At 33.9% G+C, this 13938-nt stretch overlaps 1 pseudogene; it reads right to left on the reverse strand.

Moving 5' to 3' along the window:
* Positions 1-10565, reverse strand: part of LOC149156623 (putative nucleoredoxin 1) — a 56986-nt pseudogene extending 46421 nt beyond the window's left edge.
* Between the last annotated feature and the right edge of the window lie 3373 nt (positions 10566-13938).

Genomic DNA, 13938 nt, shown 5'->3' on the forward strand with positions numbered 1-13938 from the left:
GTAATTTGGAGCAGTAATTTAATTGCCCCCCCCCCGAACAAAAGTCATGAGAAAACACTTTTAAAGGTGGTTGTTAGAAACCCTTTGCCACAAAAAAGTTTATTTTTCATCACTTTCGGGGGGGTGGTTAAAAACCACCGTGAAAAATATATTTAGGGGAATTCATTTAAGCCCTACCCCTCTGGGCAAAAAAAAAGTCATGAGAAAACACTTTTAGAGGAAGATGTTAGAAACCCAACCCCCCCACCCACTAAAGCTCAATTTTCATGACTTTCTGAGGTGGGTTTGAAAAGACCACCATGAAAAATATATTTAGGAGCAATAACTTAAAAAATCACTCCAAAATTCATGAGAAAACACTTTTAGAGGTGGTTGTTAGAAAACCTCCCAAAAAAGTTCAAAATTTCATGACTTTCTGGGGGGTTTTCAAAAACCGCCCCTAAATCCATAAAAACACTTCTAGAGGTGGTTTTGGAAGACTACGACAAGCCAAACCACCCCTAAAAGCCTTTTTTGTAGTAATGTAGGTGCCAAAACATATCATATTCCAAGTGTTAGTGTATTCTAAGTGCCAAATCTTCCTTTGTTACTTCTCTCTTATTTTCCAATAATTGATCTCAAGTAACTTTAATCTTAAACCATGCCAAAACATACCAAGGAATATCAATGCATGCTAGACATGCTAAGACTTTGCAATTGCCAATGTGTGTCAAGGAGTGTTACACATTCTATGGAGTGGCAACGCATGTCGAAGAGTGCTAGAGAGTGCCAATGCACACCAAGGAGTATTAGGGAGTACTAGGGAAACACAAGGAAGCACTAGGTTAAAATGCATGGAAATGAATGAATATAAGGGTGTGCTAGGGACTGCCAATGAGTGTTAGGTGTGTCAAGGATGGAGTGATAGGGTATGATAGGTAGTGGTAAGGCATGCTAGGGAATACCAGGGCATGTCAATAAGTGCAAAAGTTTGTTATCGAGTTTAAGGGTATGCTAACATGTGCCAAATAGTGCCAAGGCATGCCAAGAAATGCTAGGTTCTAAGGCATGCTAAGATGTTTAGGGTTCTAGGGTGTGCCAACATGTGTCAAGGAGTGTTAAGGAAAAAAATGAGAGAATTAAGCTACAATGCAAAGAAATGAACACATAAGAGGGTTAATAAGTGAGGACTTTACCTTCTTCAAAAGGGGCATGCTAGGCACACTTACAATAGGTTCCAATACATACCATGTGTCAATGCATGCAAAGTGCTAATGTAAGTCAATGCTTGCCAAGGTCTTCCAGGGCATGTAACCACATGCTAAGGGAGTGCTATGTTTTGCTAGGGCATGCCAATGTGTGCTTGGGAACCTTGGTCATGGAAAGATGTTCTAGGTACAAATGTAGCAACCCAAGGTTTATTTTCCATGTAAATAATTAAACCAAGGTCATGAGACACGTATTCCAAGATGAATGGAGGGAAAAACATTATAATGGGAATCACTTGTGGCATATTATTGGATGTGGAAATAGGTATTGACATTGGCAAAAGAAAAAGACAATAAATGACAATTAATTAAAGAAATAAAGGAAAATAGGAGAAAAGGAAGATGAAGAGACAAGAATATGCATGCAAAGGAAAATTAAGGAAAAGGAAACAAAAGGAGAGAGATAACATTCTATGCTTCTCTTAGCTACTCTTAGTTACTTTGAATCATTTCTTGGTTACACGAGGAGCATTTGAGCATTCTCTTGGATATTGAGGCTATCTCACTTGGACTTCGAGAGAGAAAGCACTTGGAAAAATGTAAGAAAGCAAGAAATCAACCAAAGGAATTCATGGGAAACAAAGAAGAAGGTTGGAAAAGTAGTTATAGAAGGAGAACATTGCAGGTAACAGGTTGCATGTGTGATTTCCTTGTTGCGATTTGAATGCATGGTACATGGATTTATTTATTTAGTTACTTTGTTATCATTGGCATGAGATTTGCCTAGATTGAAAGTGTTTTCAACCTTGCCTTGCCATTTCCTGGATACATATGATCTAGTGAGTTCCCTATTTTGGTTAAGCTTTGGATGACTGGTATATTTTGGATCCTAGTTGAGGTGGTCCCAGGAAAATTCCCAAGGGTCAAGGGTGGAGATGGTATTTCTCCTGGAACTTTTGGCAAATGAATGGAGATAGGAAAATTCATCTTGGTTTGATGAAGAAAGTCAGAGGCATCCAAGCTTGTTTTGGTGTTAGTGATTTCTAGGCTGGTTTAGGTGAAATCACTATGGTTGAGGGTAGAGGTGGTTTAGCCTCTCGATTCCTTGATTGGTTTTTTGTTTGTTTTATCCCATGTGATGATCCCACATTCATGTTTGGAATATGACATCGAGATGATTGGCTAAAATAATATTTGGTTCAACCCAATCTATGGTTGGGTTGTAAGTTGAAGTCCTTGACTTGGTTGACTTTATGAATATGTTATTATGTGTTATTTCTCATTGAGATCAATGAGTACATGTATTGTTTATTGTGTTAATTTTATGACTAGTTTTTCTTGAATTCATTTTGGTTAAATGTTGGTTATAAGCATGGAATATTCTTGTTGTATAATGTTCTCTTGTTATGGATCTTTCTTATGGCTCAATAAATTATTGAATGTTATGTGAATGCATGGGATAACTAGTGTTTGATGAAGCTAGCTTGAGAGGGCATTGATTCTTCTTGATGATTATCTGATGAAGCTAAAGAAACAATGAATAGATCTGCATTCATGACCTATAGTTACTATGCTTACCATGTGTTTGACGAAATGTTTATCATGTGTTTGAAAAGTTTGGGCAAGATCTTAGCATTAGTATTTATTATGCAGACTTATTATCATCATAGGTTGGATTATGGACAATTCTGGGTTGTTCTAGGTAGTTGGTTTGTAGCTAGCCCTGAAAATTCAGAATAGGGCTTCTAGCCACAATCTCTTAACTAAGAAATCTTGACTGTAACTGCATGGAGGAAGGCTTATGTGTGCAACTAGAGCCTTATGTCCTGCATGCATGTAGTTGGACTATGAAGTCAGGCAAAAATAAAGTTCCAGCTTAGGGGAAGATCGCTAGGGGTTGTTGCCTGACATCTGGGTGATCAGGTATCCCCATGAGGTTGTTGTAAGTTTTCGGTTAGTAGACCCCACTTCCATAATTGGAACTTGATTGTCTAGTCATGTCATAGTAATTCTCAGCTCATGTTTACCCTAGAGAGCTTGTAAGAGTAGGTAAATGTGGGGTGGGGTTGTTAAAACAAATACGTTTCAAGACATGTGAGGTACTAAGGAATGTTAGTGTGTGCCAAAGCATGTCAAGATTTTCCATAGGAGTCTTGAGGATTGCTATGTCTCTCCCATTAATAGAATTGTTTGAGCATGATTATGTATTAAATAATATGGTTCCTACACACACTAGTGGAACTTCATTTAAAAAGAATTTGCTAGATAATAAACCTAATAGATATGAATCATTTGTTGACTCATAAGAAAATTATATTCTCAGTACTTGAGGGAAATCAAACACACTAATTACTTCTTAACAAATTGATTGACTCTAACCATTATGGATTTGGACACACAATGAAAAAGGCTCCATAACAATGGTCATAAATCGTTATCTTTTGAAAAAAATATAGCAATAGTCACATAACGTCATCAAAAACTCATTGGAATGATCAATGATGACGAACATTTTTTGACCATCACCAAAAGTAACCAAAAAGAGCATTGGTGAGGGCCAATAAAATATCGTAACTAGAAATGTCACCAAAGAGAGAAGTAGTGATGGGCCTTTAACAACCCTCACCAAAAGTATCATTGAAAATGACTTTGGTGACAAACCTTAAAGGATTGTCACTATATGCACTTACAATGATGATTTTTTAAGGACCGTCACCAAATGCAACATTGGTGATGAAACTTAAAGGTTTGTCACAGGCATGACCCTCACCAATGACCTTTTTTGTTGTAGCGTTTTGCTAGGTGTGACAGTGTTTTCAACCTAACCTTGTCATTTCCTAATAGCCTTGATGAGATGGGTTCTCATACATCAGTTGAGATGGATTGCCATATGGATTCAAATTTCAGTGGGGTGGATCTTCGAAATGACAAACACATGGCGTAGTGGTCCTTGAACCAGACTGTGGATCATGGTAAAGCCACTAGCCTAGGAATCCTTGCTAATAAATGGCAGAATATACGGTAAAGACAAGAGGTGGATTACTCTCCATTGGGCCTAGTAGTCTCGGGATGGGATGTACAGTAAATCCTGGAGAGTGGATCTCGGTGTAGGGCCTAGTGATCCCTGGAGCAAACTGTGGATTAGGATAAATCCTGAGAGACTAGGAGGCACTCAAATTCCTCACGATTTAGGTGGAGAAATCCAGCAGCATCCATGTTTGTTTAGTTCTTTTCAGTTGGTTATGAGTCCCACTTTCAAGTTTGGAATATGGAACATGGGTGATTGGTTGAAGAGAGATTTGGTTCAGCTAATCTATGGTCAGGTGGAAAGTGTTAGTCCCATCCCCTATTGGTTTCTACATTCATTAATGAGAAATTCATCCCTTTGGATTTCATGTGTAAATGTACTAGTTTATATGTGGATTCTATGGCTGATGTATGTATGGTATTTCTATTGTTACTATGATGGTTATGTATATGTTTTATGACAACATCTATTTATGGCTCTCATTATGTTTTTACTTGTAAATGAATGGACAATGCATCTAAAACCTAATATATGTTAATGCAACATATGGAATGAGGGAAAAATGGCTCATAGAGATTCTCAGATAAGTACGAGATCCCTATTCTTAAAAAATTTGTTTACACCTATGGATTACATGTTTGTGATATGTTTGGCGAAATGCCTGTCATGACTAGTAAGGGTTTGGTTAAGGGCTTGTTCAACTATTTGATTTTGCATCATTGTTTCCCTGTTATTTTATTGCTTTGAAGATGTCATTCCATTATGGGAAGTGGCTTGGGCTCTGGGCCTGAAAAAGTGGCTCAAATCCTGGGGATGTTGGCACAGACCTAGACAAAAAGGTCCTTGAACGCTGGCTTGCAGGCCTGTGAGAGCGTCCGAGGTCCCTGGATGTTGGCATGCCCATATCATGAGAGCGTCCAAAGGTAAAGTGATCAAAAACTTCAGTGGGACCCAAGGGTAAGCCACCTAAAGTATTGGAATGGTTCTCAGGGGTCCTGTAGATGATGTGGAAGTTATGTATGTTGTGTCTCTGTTGATTCCATTTCATTAAGGTCACATAGGAGGTTGAATCCAATCACAGTAGCCTCTCATCACATGTTTACCTTGATTGGCCAATTACTTAGGTAGATGTGGGAGGAGGGTGTTATAAGATCTATGTTTACATGAATATTTCCTAGCCTCTTCCAACCTCCCTAGATATTTATTGTCAGAATAATGTTTAGAAGTAATCTTTAGATTATGAACATGTCCCTTTTAGATGAAGACATTGTCATTAATAAGGTAATATTGTTAGGGATTGTTCAATGAATACCAAGGAATCATTTGAAGCACACCTTTATTAGAAAGAGCAATATTATTAGTGAAAAGTTGCCCAAAGAAGAAAAAAATGATTCCTTAAGGTACCTCAAATCTTGACCAGATCCCCAAATTTGGAAATACATTTGAGTCTCTCTCCTTTACGAAGGAGTCTCCAAAGATAGGAAACTTTCAATGAAGCATAGATTCAACAGTAGGAAAATCCCATAACCCTCTATTGAATCCTATAGAGCCCGCACAAAAGTCTTTTGAAGAGCACTAATAAAATCCAACACCACAGGAAATGATTAGTTCCCCTTCGGAAGAAGCTTAAGTACAAGCCCTACCAGAATATATGGATTTGGATGACCCTTGACTAATTTCCCTTGTAAAATAAAGGCATAGAAAAGATGTGGACATTCCATATCATTATGCTATAATTTTGTATAATGCCTATCTTAGAAGCAAGGAAAGAAATCAACTGGGCCTGAGTTCTTCATAGTCCAGTATTGGCATTCAAATGAAGGATTTTAGGGTGGCCTCCAGACAAGACAAAGAAGCCACAAAATGAGGTTGCAATAAAGCATAGGGCACTGATCCAAGAAAATAGTGAACAATTAGTTAACTCAAGGAAAATCATGCCAATGTTAGAGGCTTTTCCCTCCTTAAAATCTTGAATTTTTAATTGTATCATGTTACAAGGTTGAGAATACTTTAATTAATTAAATAGTTCTTTTATTTCACTCTTACACATTGATGAGGGAAATGCCTGTGATGATATTCTAACAATGGATCGTGAAACTTGTGATTATACTTTTTTTTCTAAACATAAAAGAATAATTGTATGATTTGAATGTTGTGGATTGTTCATATAGTTAGTAATAAAACATAATAGAGTGCAAATAATTAATGTAGTTACTTTTGATTGGGTTCTTCACCTTCCTCAAAAGAGATTGTGGGATTTTAAAGTGAAGATTTTTTTATTTTTATTTTAGAATTCTTGAATTATTTAAGGAACTTGTATAGATCCATACAGATCGATTACAAAGTAACTTGTAAAGGTAAAAATATTGATTAAGTTTCCTATTCCATTGTTGAGTCATATAAACTGGCATTAGTTATAAATATTTGTGTGTTTTTTCTTTGTTATTTTCATCCATTCTTCCATTTCTCATGGAAAGGTGTGAACCATTCTTGGAAATCCATCTGGATGTCTATTGAATCCTTGCATATGTTACTAAATGGGGATTCCTCAAGGGCTTGATTGTCTTCCTTAGGGGGTTGAGGGGTATAATGAAACTCTAAATATGCAACATTTTCCTATATTTTCTATGTATAGGGCTTTAAAAGTGCTTAGGGTGGGATGGAAATGTTATGCTCATGCTAAGTAAGGAGTTTGTTGTAGGGTTCATTTTTCACATGGTATATATCATCTAAGATCATTTTTTTCTAAATTATCCTTGAGGGACGTTGGAGTCTTATTAATTTGTAGAAATTTTATTAGTAATGAGGATGATTCTTCTCCTTCAATTACCTTCCATGGGGAATATTGGTGTTGCCTTTTTAATATATATGGGTATGATTTGGAGCTCTCCATCCATAATAATGCTCCATTTAGAGATGATGGGGAGGTCTCCACTAGGAAATTTTTATAATTAAATAATTCTACTTTGATGTCCCCATCTATCAGGTTGGGATTTTCTATAGTTTTTATCTTGTTTAGGGTTTCAACCTCGGGGAAATACATGTTGACATTCATATTACTAGAATATGGTTTGCAACAAGATTCAATTATTTATGGTCCAAAGAATAAAACAAAGTGTAATATTTTCCTAGTTTGATCTTTGATGGGAATTCAATGGAGGATTCAATTTCCACACAAAAAATTAGACATATGTGGCAATATATCTTTGCTAAATTTCTTCACTCTTGAAATGGAATTTTCAAGTTAATTTCCAATTACTTTCAAAGAATCAAAACCCCAACATTGGAGAGGGAGGTTGGGATGTCTTACTCATAATAAAGCTATGGAGGGAGAGAAATCATAGAGGGGACCAAATATTAGGAATTAGAGTTTCATACACAAGCCATGGTCTAGTGCCATTGATGAGGTCCAAATGTTTCACCAAGTTAAATTTCACTACAATAACCCTATGGTACATGGGTAAGGCATGCCTCCTTTTGAATTTTTGATTTCCAAGTTATCAATATCTAGTTATGAGAATCTACTAACTTTGGTAAAAATCCCATTGAATGTACAAATTAGTTAATGATGATGAAAGAAATCCATCTAGATTGTTGCATCTTAATATATTGTTATGGAGGGAGTTAAAAATTCTTTGATGAATTGGACACTTTATGAAGGGGAGTGATGATATAACAAACCAACAAGTTTCCCCATTAATAGGGTGCCTTGAATGATGTGTAAGACTAAAGTTATGGTTTGAAAACCCAAAGGAGTTAAGGTGCTAGGTTTGACTAAGGGTATCAAAGTCTAGAGGTAGCAAGCATAGAGGACGATATAACGAACCAACAAGATTCCCCATTCATGTAAAAAACCAACAAGTTAACATAGGGAGGGATGATATAAAAAGCCAACAAGTTTTCCAATTGATAGAGTGTTCTTGAATAATGTGTAAGACTAAATTTATGGGTTGGAAACCCAAAGGATTTGAGGTGTTAGCATTCACTAAGGGGTATCAAAGTATAGAGGTAGCAAGCATAGAGGACGATATCATTTTTGTAGGCATGAAGAGAGATATGAATGGGACAACCTAAATATTTGCAAATTTGAAGGGGACTAGAGGAAATTTGACAATAGATGCTAAAGAAATTTCGAATGTTAGCATTTAAGCGATTACTAGAAAAAATGTAGTGGAAACACCTTGAGGGGTGCGAGGATTGAAACCCTTATTTCTACAATAACATTTCTCTCATCGTTATCACTAAGATTACTTTAATTATATCTCTAGATAGTTGACATACAATGGGATAGCGATGGGATATTTATTGCAAGAATAAAAGTTACTCTGTATGTATTCATTTGAACTAAAATTTCATCAAAGTGTATCTATACGTGAATTTTTTCTTATGTCATGAAATTGGTTGAATGATATTGCCTAGATTAGACACATCTCAACTAAAAATAGATCTATCGATTTCATTAACCTTATATGTTTGATATAAAAAAAGATTTATAAGTGAAAATAAATAATTACAATTAAATAAAATTTTCTAATATAATTAACAATAAATTTGAATAATAATTAATTAACAACTATTATTATTATTATTTTACTTAATCATGATAAGTTATTAATCAGGTGCTTTGGATGTAAAATAACATGCAAGGACACATAAAATGACACAATAAGGATGCAAGGGAATAAACTATTATGAAAAGGGGGACATAAGAAATCAAACTAAGACACAAATTGAGGTGCATGGATGTAAAACTTACACAATTTGAGTCTCAAGATGCAAATCATGACATAGGGATGTAATATGAGATGAGAATGTTGATACAATGATAAAAATGACACCGCAATTTTGGATAAGATGTAAACAAAGCCATGTGAATGTTAATACAAGTACAAAAATAATACCTCAATTTTGATAGGATGTAAACAAAACCTCACTTTTAGATAAAAGCATGCAAATATGGACTCATTGAAATTATAAATATAGACACAAAGCATGTTAGGGACACAAAGTGTGATACAATATGGAGATGCACATTAAGACAAAGGTCATAAAAAGAAACACAAATATGGCACATAAAAACATGAATGAGATATAAAATGAAATGATTTAAAATGTACTATTTTTACCACCTAGAAAAACTTAGAAAAATTTTAATAAGAAAATTTTAATGATACACTCAGTTTTACATTGCTATATAGAAAGCTTTTTATTTATTGAATTCAAATCTTCAAATTAAAATAACAAATAAATAAAATGATCACATTATTTTTATAATTAATTTATTTTTAAAAAATATAATTATATTGAAAAAAATATTACAACAAAGTGTTATATTCTTAATATACAAAAAAAACATAATAAAGGATGGGATATTCTAACAACAAAAACTAGATTATCAATAAATTAATAGAAGGAAGTGAATCTCATATATTAAACTTTATAAATTAAAATTTAAAGTGAATTTGCAAAATATTATTTTTTTTTCCAAGGAAAAAAACAGTAACTTTATTAAAAAGGTAATGAAAGTTACACTGATACATTCTGTTGACCGCCATTAAGGCTCGAGTGCTTTCGCACCCTCCGCAACGTTAGAGGCTAACGTGCAATGAAAAAGAGAGAGAAGAGAAGATGAGAAGAGAGGAGATGGAAAGAAAAAGAAGCAAAAAAACTGAATTCCGGCAGCAAGTGAGACTCGCGCTTCAAGTTTTCCTCCCCTTTTTCTTTTCGACCTTACGCCACTCTCCTTGAGAGGGCTCAATCGAAGCTATGACTATCTGTGTTTCTGCATTCTGTGGAGTGATTTCTTTGTCTGAGTCTGAAGTGTCAGAGTGGTGATGACGTTTGATGCCTCCTGTACTTGGATCCACCCTTGTCATCTCTGTCTTGCCGTTCGGATTGGTTCCCTTCTGATTCTCCATTTCTTGTGATATCTCAGTCTTTTCTGCAGGGGTCTCTTCCTCCTCTGCTTCTGACTCTTCTTCCTCTGAATCTGGAGGTGAGAATTGCCACCCTTTCTTCTGCTTCCCTTTCTGCTTCTTGTTGGTTTTCTTTGCTTCTGGACACGTGCTTTGTAGGTGTCCTGTCTGTCTGCATAGCCTACATCTGAAGGCGGTGTTTTCATAATCTAATACTTGCAGCCAGTTTTGTTGTTTGTAGATCAGCCTTATGTTGTCCGGCAACCCTTTACTTAAATCTACTTCCACACAAATACGTGCGAAAGTATAGATCCTATCATCAATCCTTTCCAGGTCTGTTTTTATGTATTTCCCTATACTGTTCCCAATGCCTTCCAAGACTCGTTCGGTCCAGAAGTGCAGGGGGAGATTGTATAGTCTGACCCAGACCGGCATTTTTGTTACAGTCATTTTGTTTGGATCAAAATCTGGGAACCATGGGGTCATAAATAGCCCCGATGTTCCCCAGAACCATGGCCCTGTACTGATGACTGTATCTCTGACTTCCTGGGATGTAAATTTTACGATAAAAAACCCCTTTGAACATAGGTGAATCTCACATTCCATGGTCCATCTGGTGAAAATCCAATGGAATATGTCCAAAGGTTTGGGCCAAAAGTTGTTGAATCTGCAGATTAGAGCCTGTGTTTCATAGGACTTCACGAAATCGTCTAGCCCTGTAGCGTCTAGATTTAAGGCTGGGGTTTGTTCTGCCTGATCTACAATGTATGGCCTGGGTATGTTTCTGCTTGGATCTGAAGAGGGCCCTGCGTCTCTGCTGCCCTGAAGAATGTTTTTGTAGGATGCAGTTTTTTTCCCCTTGTCACCATTTTGCTGTCCTTGAGATGGAGTCCCTCCTCTCAATCTGAAGTTTAAAGTAATAATTGATCCTGGTCCAATCTCATAGCTTTCCATCCAATTTGCAAAATATTATACATGAGAGTAATTTAAAATTTTATTTTCCACCAATGTATGATATTGATATAGATAAAATTAGTTTATTTAAGATAGATAATGATAATAAAAACTATAAAAATATTAACAAAATTATAAAAAATATAGTTACCATTTAAAAAAAAAAACTAAATAAATCATTATTTCTTATACATATTTATTTGTTTTTAAGTTTTTATCAAATATGAGGAAAAGGAAAACATATTTTGTCCCAAAAGAAAATTCATTTAAAGTTTTTGTTTGTATCATTTGAATAATTAAGTTTTTATTTTTTTCCCTAAATTTTTAAAAATAAATCATTTATAAGATTTAAAGAATCATTTTTCATATTTGTAAATGAAATTTATAATAAATTTGTTGATATAAAATAATGCTTAATTTACAGGATTCAAATCAAAAACCCACTTATAAGAAGTAATACCTAAAAACATTAACGATAATTGTTTGATCTAAATTTTTGGACTATAAAAAAAGAATGCTTTTTCATATTTGTAAATGGCATTCACAATAAATTTGTTGATATAAAATAATGCTTAATTTAGGGGATTCAAATCAAGCACCCATTGTTTGATCTAAATTTTTGGACTATGAAAACTTCTTATTTAAGAAGGAAAAATGATTAATTATATTTTTAAAGGAATTCTTAGTTAAGAATGAAAAATAATAATTTAAATAATAGGGAAAAGTTAAAATAATAACTAAATCCACTCAATTTAAAAAAATTTACAATATCTTATAAACTAAATAAATTAATATTATTTCTTAAACATACTTAAAGGGTAGTCCATATCATAAAAGTTGAAACACATATTAAAACAAAGAACTTCTATAGCACCCAAAAACTTTAGAGAACTTAATATTTATATTGATACAGATAGAAAATAGAGAGATACAAAAATTACTACTTATATTAAAGAAAGTCTTGCAAAATTCAAGAAGCTTAGAAACCCAATATTTGATACAAACTCCAACACTAATTCTTCTTGCAAAACCAGTGATTTGGAAAATATCTTTCTTAGTACATTGGGCTCTAGATACACATAATTTCTAATAATGATCTTGAACATTCCTTTTATAACACACTAGGAAGGATTTGGAAACCCTATTAAAAACTCAACATTGTCCATACAGCTTGAGAAGACAAAAAATAAACATGACTTTGACAACACAACTAGATAGTCACTTGCCAACTATCATGGTATTGTTATATAAGACCCACCTACTTCACTTTGCTCAACTAGTAGGAGGTATCATGTCATTTGGATCATCTTCTTCTAGATCTGAGTTATATTCCATGATATGATAAGAGAAACATCTTTCAAAAGGACTCTCTTGTAAGCACTCAATAAATGTTTCTTCAGATATGGGATCGCTGGAAAAAGTGGATTTTATTTGGAATCTTGGTTCCTCATGATTTGATTTCCGATCAAGTGAAGATACTTTGGTACTTTCCAATGTAATAGCAAACCTGAAGCATAAGTTAAATTGTGCAGCAATCTTCAAATCTGACTGAAGAATTACGATTAAATCTGCATCTTTGAGGCTCTCATCAGTGCAAGGAACATATTTAGCAATAAATATTTCAAACAAAGAACTCCATGGATTGTTCATCAAAAGGCTACAATCAAAGCCAATTATAACTTCTTTATGAAACTTAAGAAAATTTAATAAAGAAGACCAATCATCTATATGTGCCTTATAGAATTCCAAATAAACCCTTCCATTGTCACTTTTATCTATGTAGGTGGTGCAATATCCTTTGCTTCTCCATTCTTCTGTGTTATCATATGAATTGGATTGATAAGCCCATTTTTCAAATATTTTTTCTTGAATTTCTGTTGGACATGTCTTTATTCTGCAAGTAAGACGCAAAATATCTGGATTCTCTTGCTCTCTTGATTCTTGCTTGCTTGTTACCATTTTCACTAGCTTGATTGGCAATTGAAATTCCCTAGTTAAGAAATCAATAAGAGCTTGCTTGCTACCATTTTCACTATCTTCATTGGCACTTGAAATTCCCTGACTAAGAAATCAATAAAAACATTGTTATTACTTGCTCTATATTCAAACTCAATATCAATTTTTTCTAACCATAAATTCCATCTTATCAATTTGTTGTTTCCTATATCCTTATATTTTTAGATGTGAAAAATCTATGCGCATCCATTTTCATTATGATTTTTTCCAAAACAACGAAAAAAACTAAATATCTTTAATGATAACCATTTTTTTAAAATAAATAAAATAGTAGTTCAATTAGTCACACCATATTATCCTAACAACAAGTCTAAAAATTTCTCTAAATTCTTAAGTAATTAACTTTGTAAAAATTACTTAAAAAAACCTCATCACTTCATCCAAATATGTGATCTTTTTTCCTTCCCACATACTGTGTGGTTTTAATTTCTCTCAAGATATTGAGGTTTCACAAGAGACTGTTACGTGATCACACGTCCAGTCAGACGCGTGATGCCTATTCAGAAAATCTGTTTATGTTATTATAAATATCACTGTATTGAAGCTATAACTTCAGAGTACTATTAATCAAAGCTGCAAATTCTTTAATGCAACGATAAAATAGAACATAATTAACAAATCAAAATTACAAATCATCTAATAAGATAAAAAATCATTTTTAATTAATGTTTAAAAAAATTGATAAATCAAATTTACAAATTATTTAATAAAATACAAAATCAAATTATTTAGTTGATTTTTAAAAAATTTAAAGAGAATATATATCAAATTTATTCAATTCAACCAAAAAAAATTAAAAATAAAAAATTACAGAAATTTACCTGAAATCATGATCTTG

The sequence above is a fragment of the Pinus tabuliformis genome, chromosome 9 (assembly GCF_031772625.1).
Source record: "Pinus tabuliformis cultivar Carrire ecotype Pingquan chromosome 9, CPIR1, whole genome shotgun sequence".
NCBI lineage: Eukaryota > Viridiplantae > Streptophyta > Pinopsida > Pinales > Pinaceae > Pinus > Pinus tabuliformis.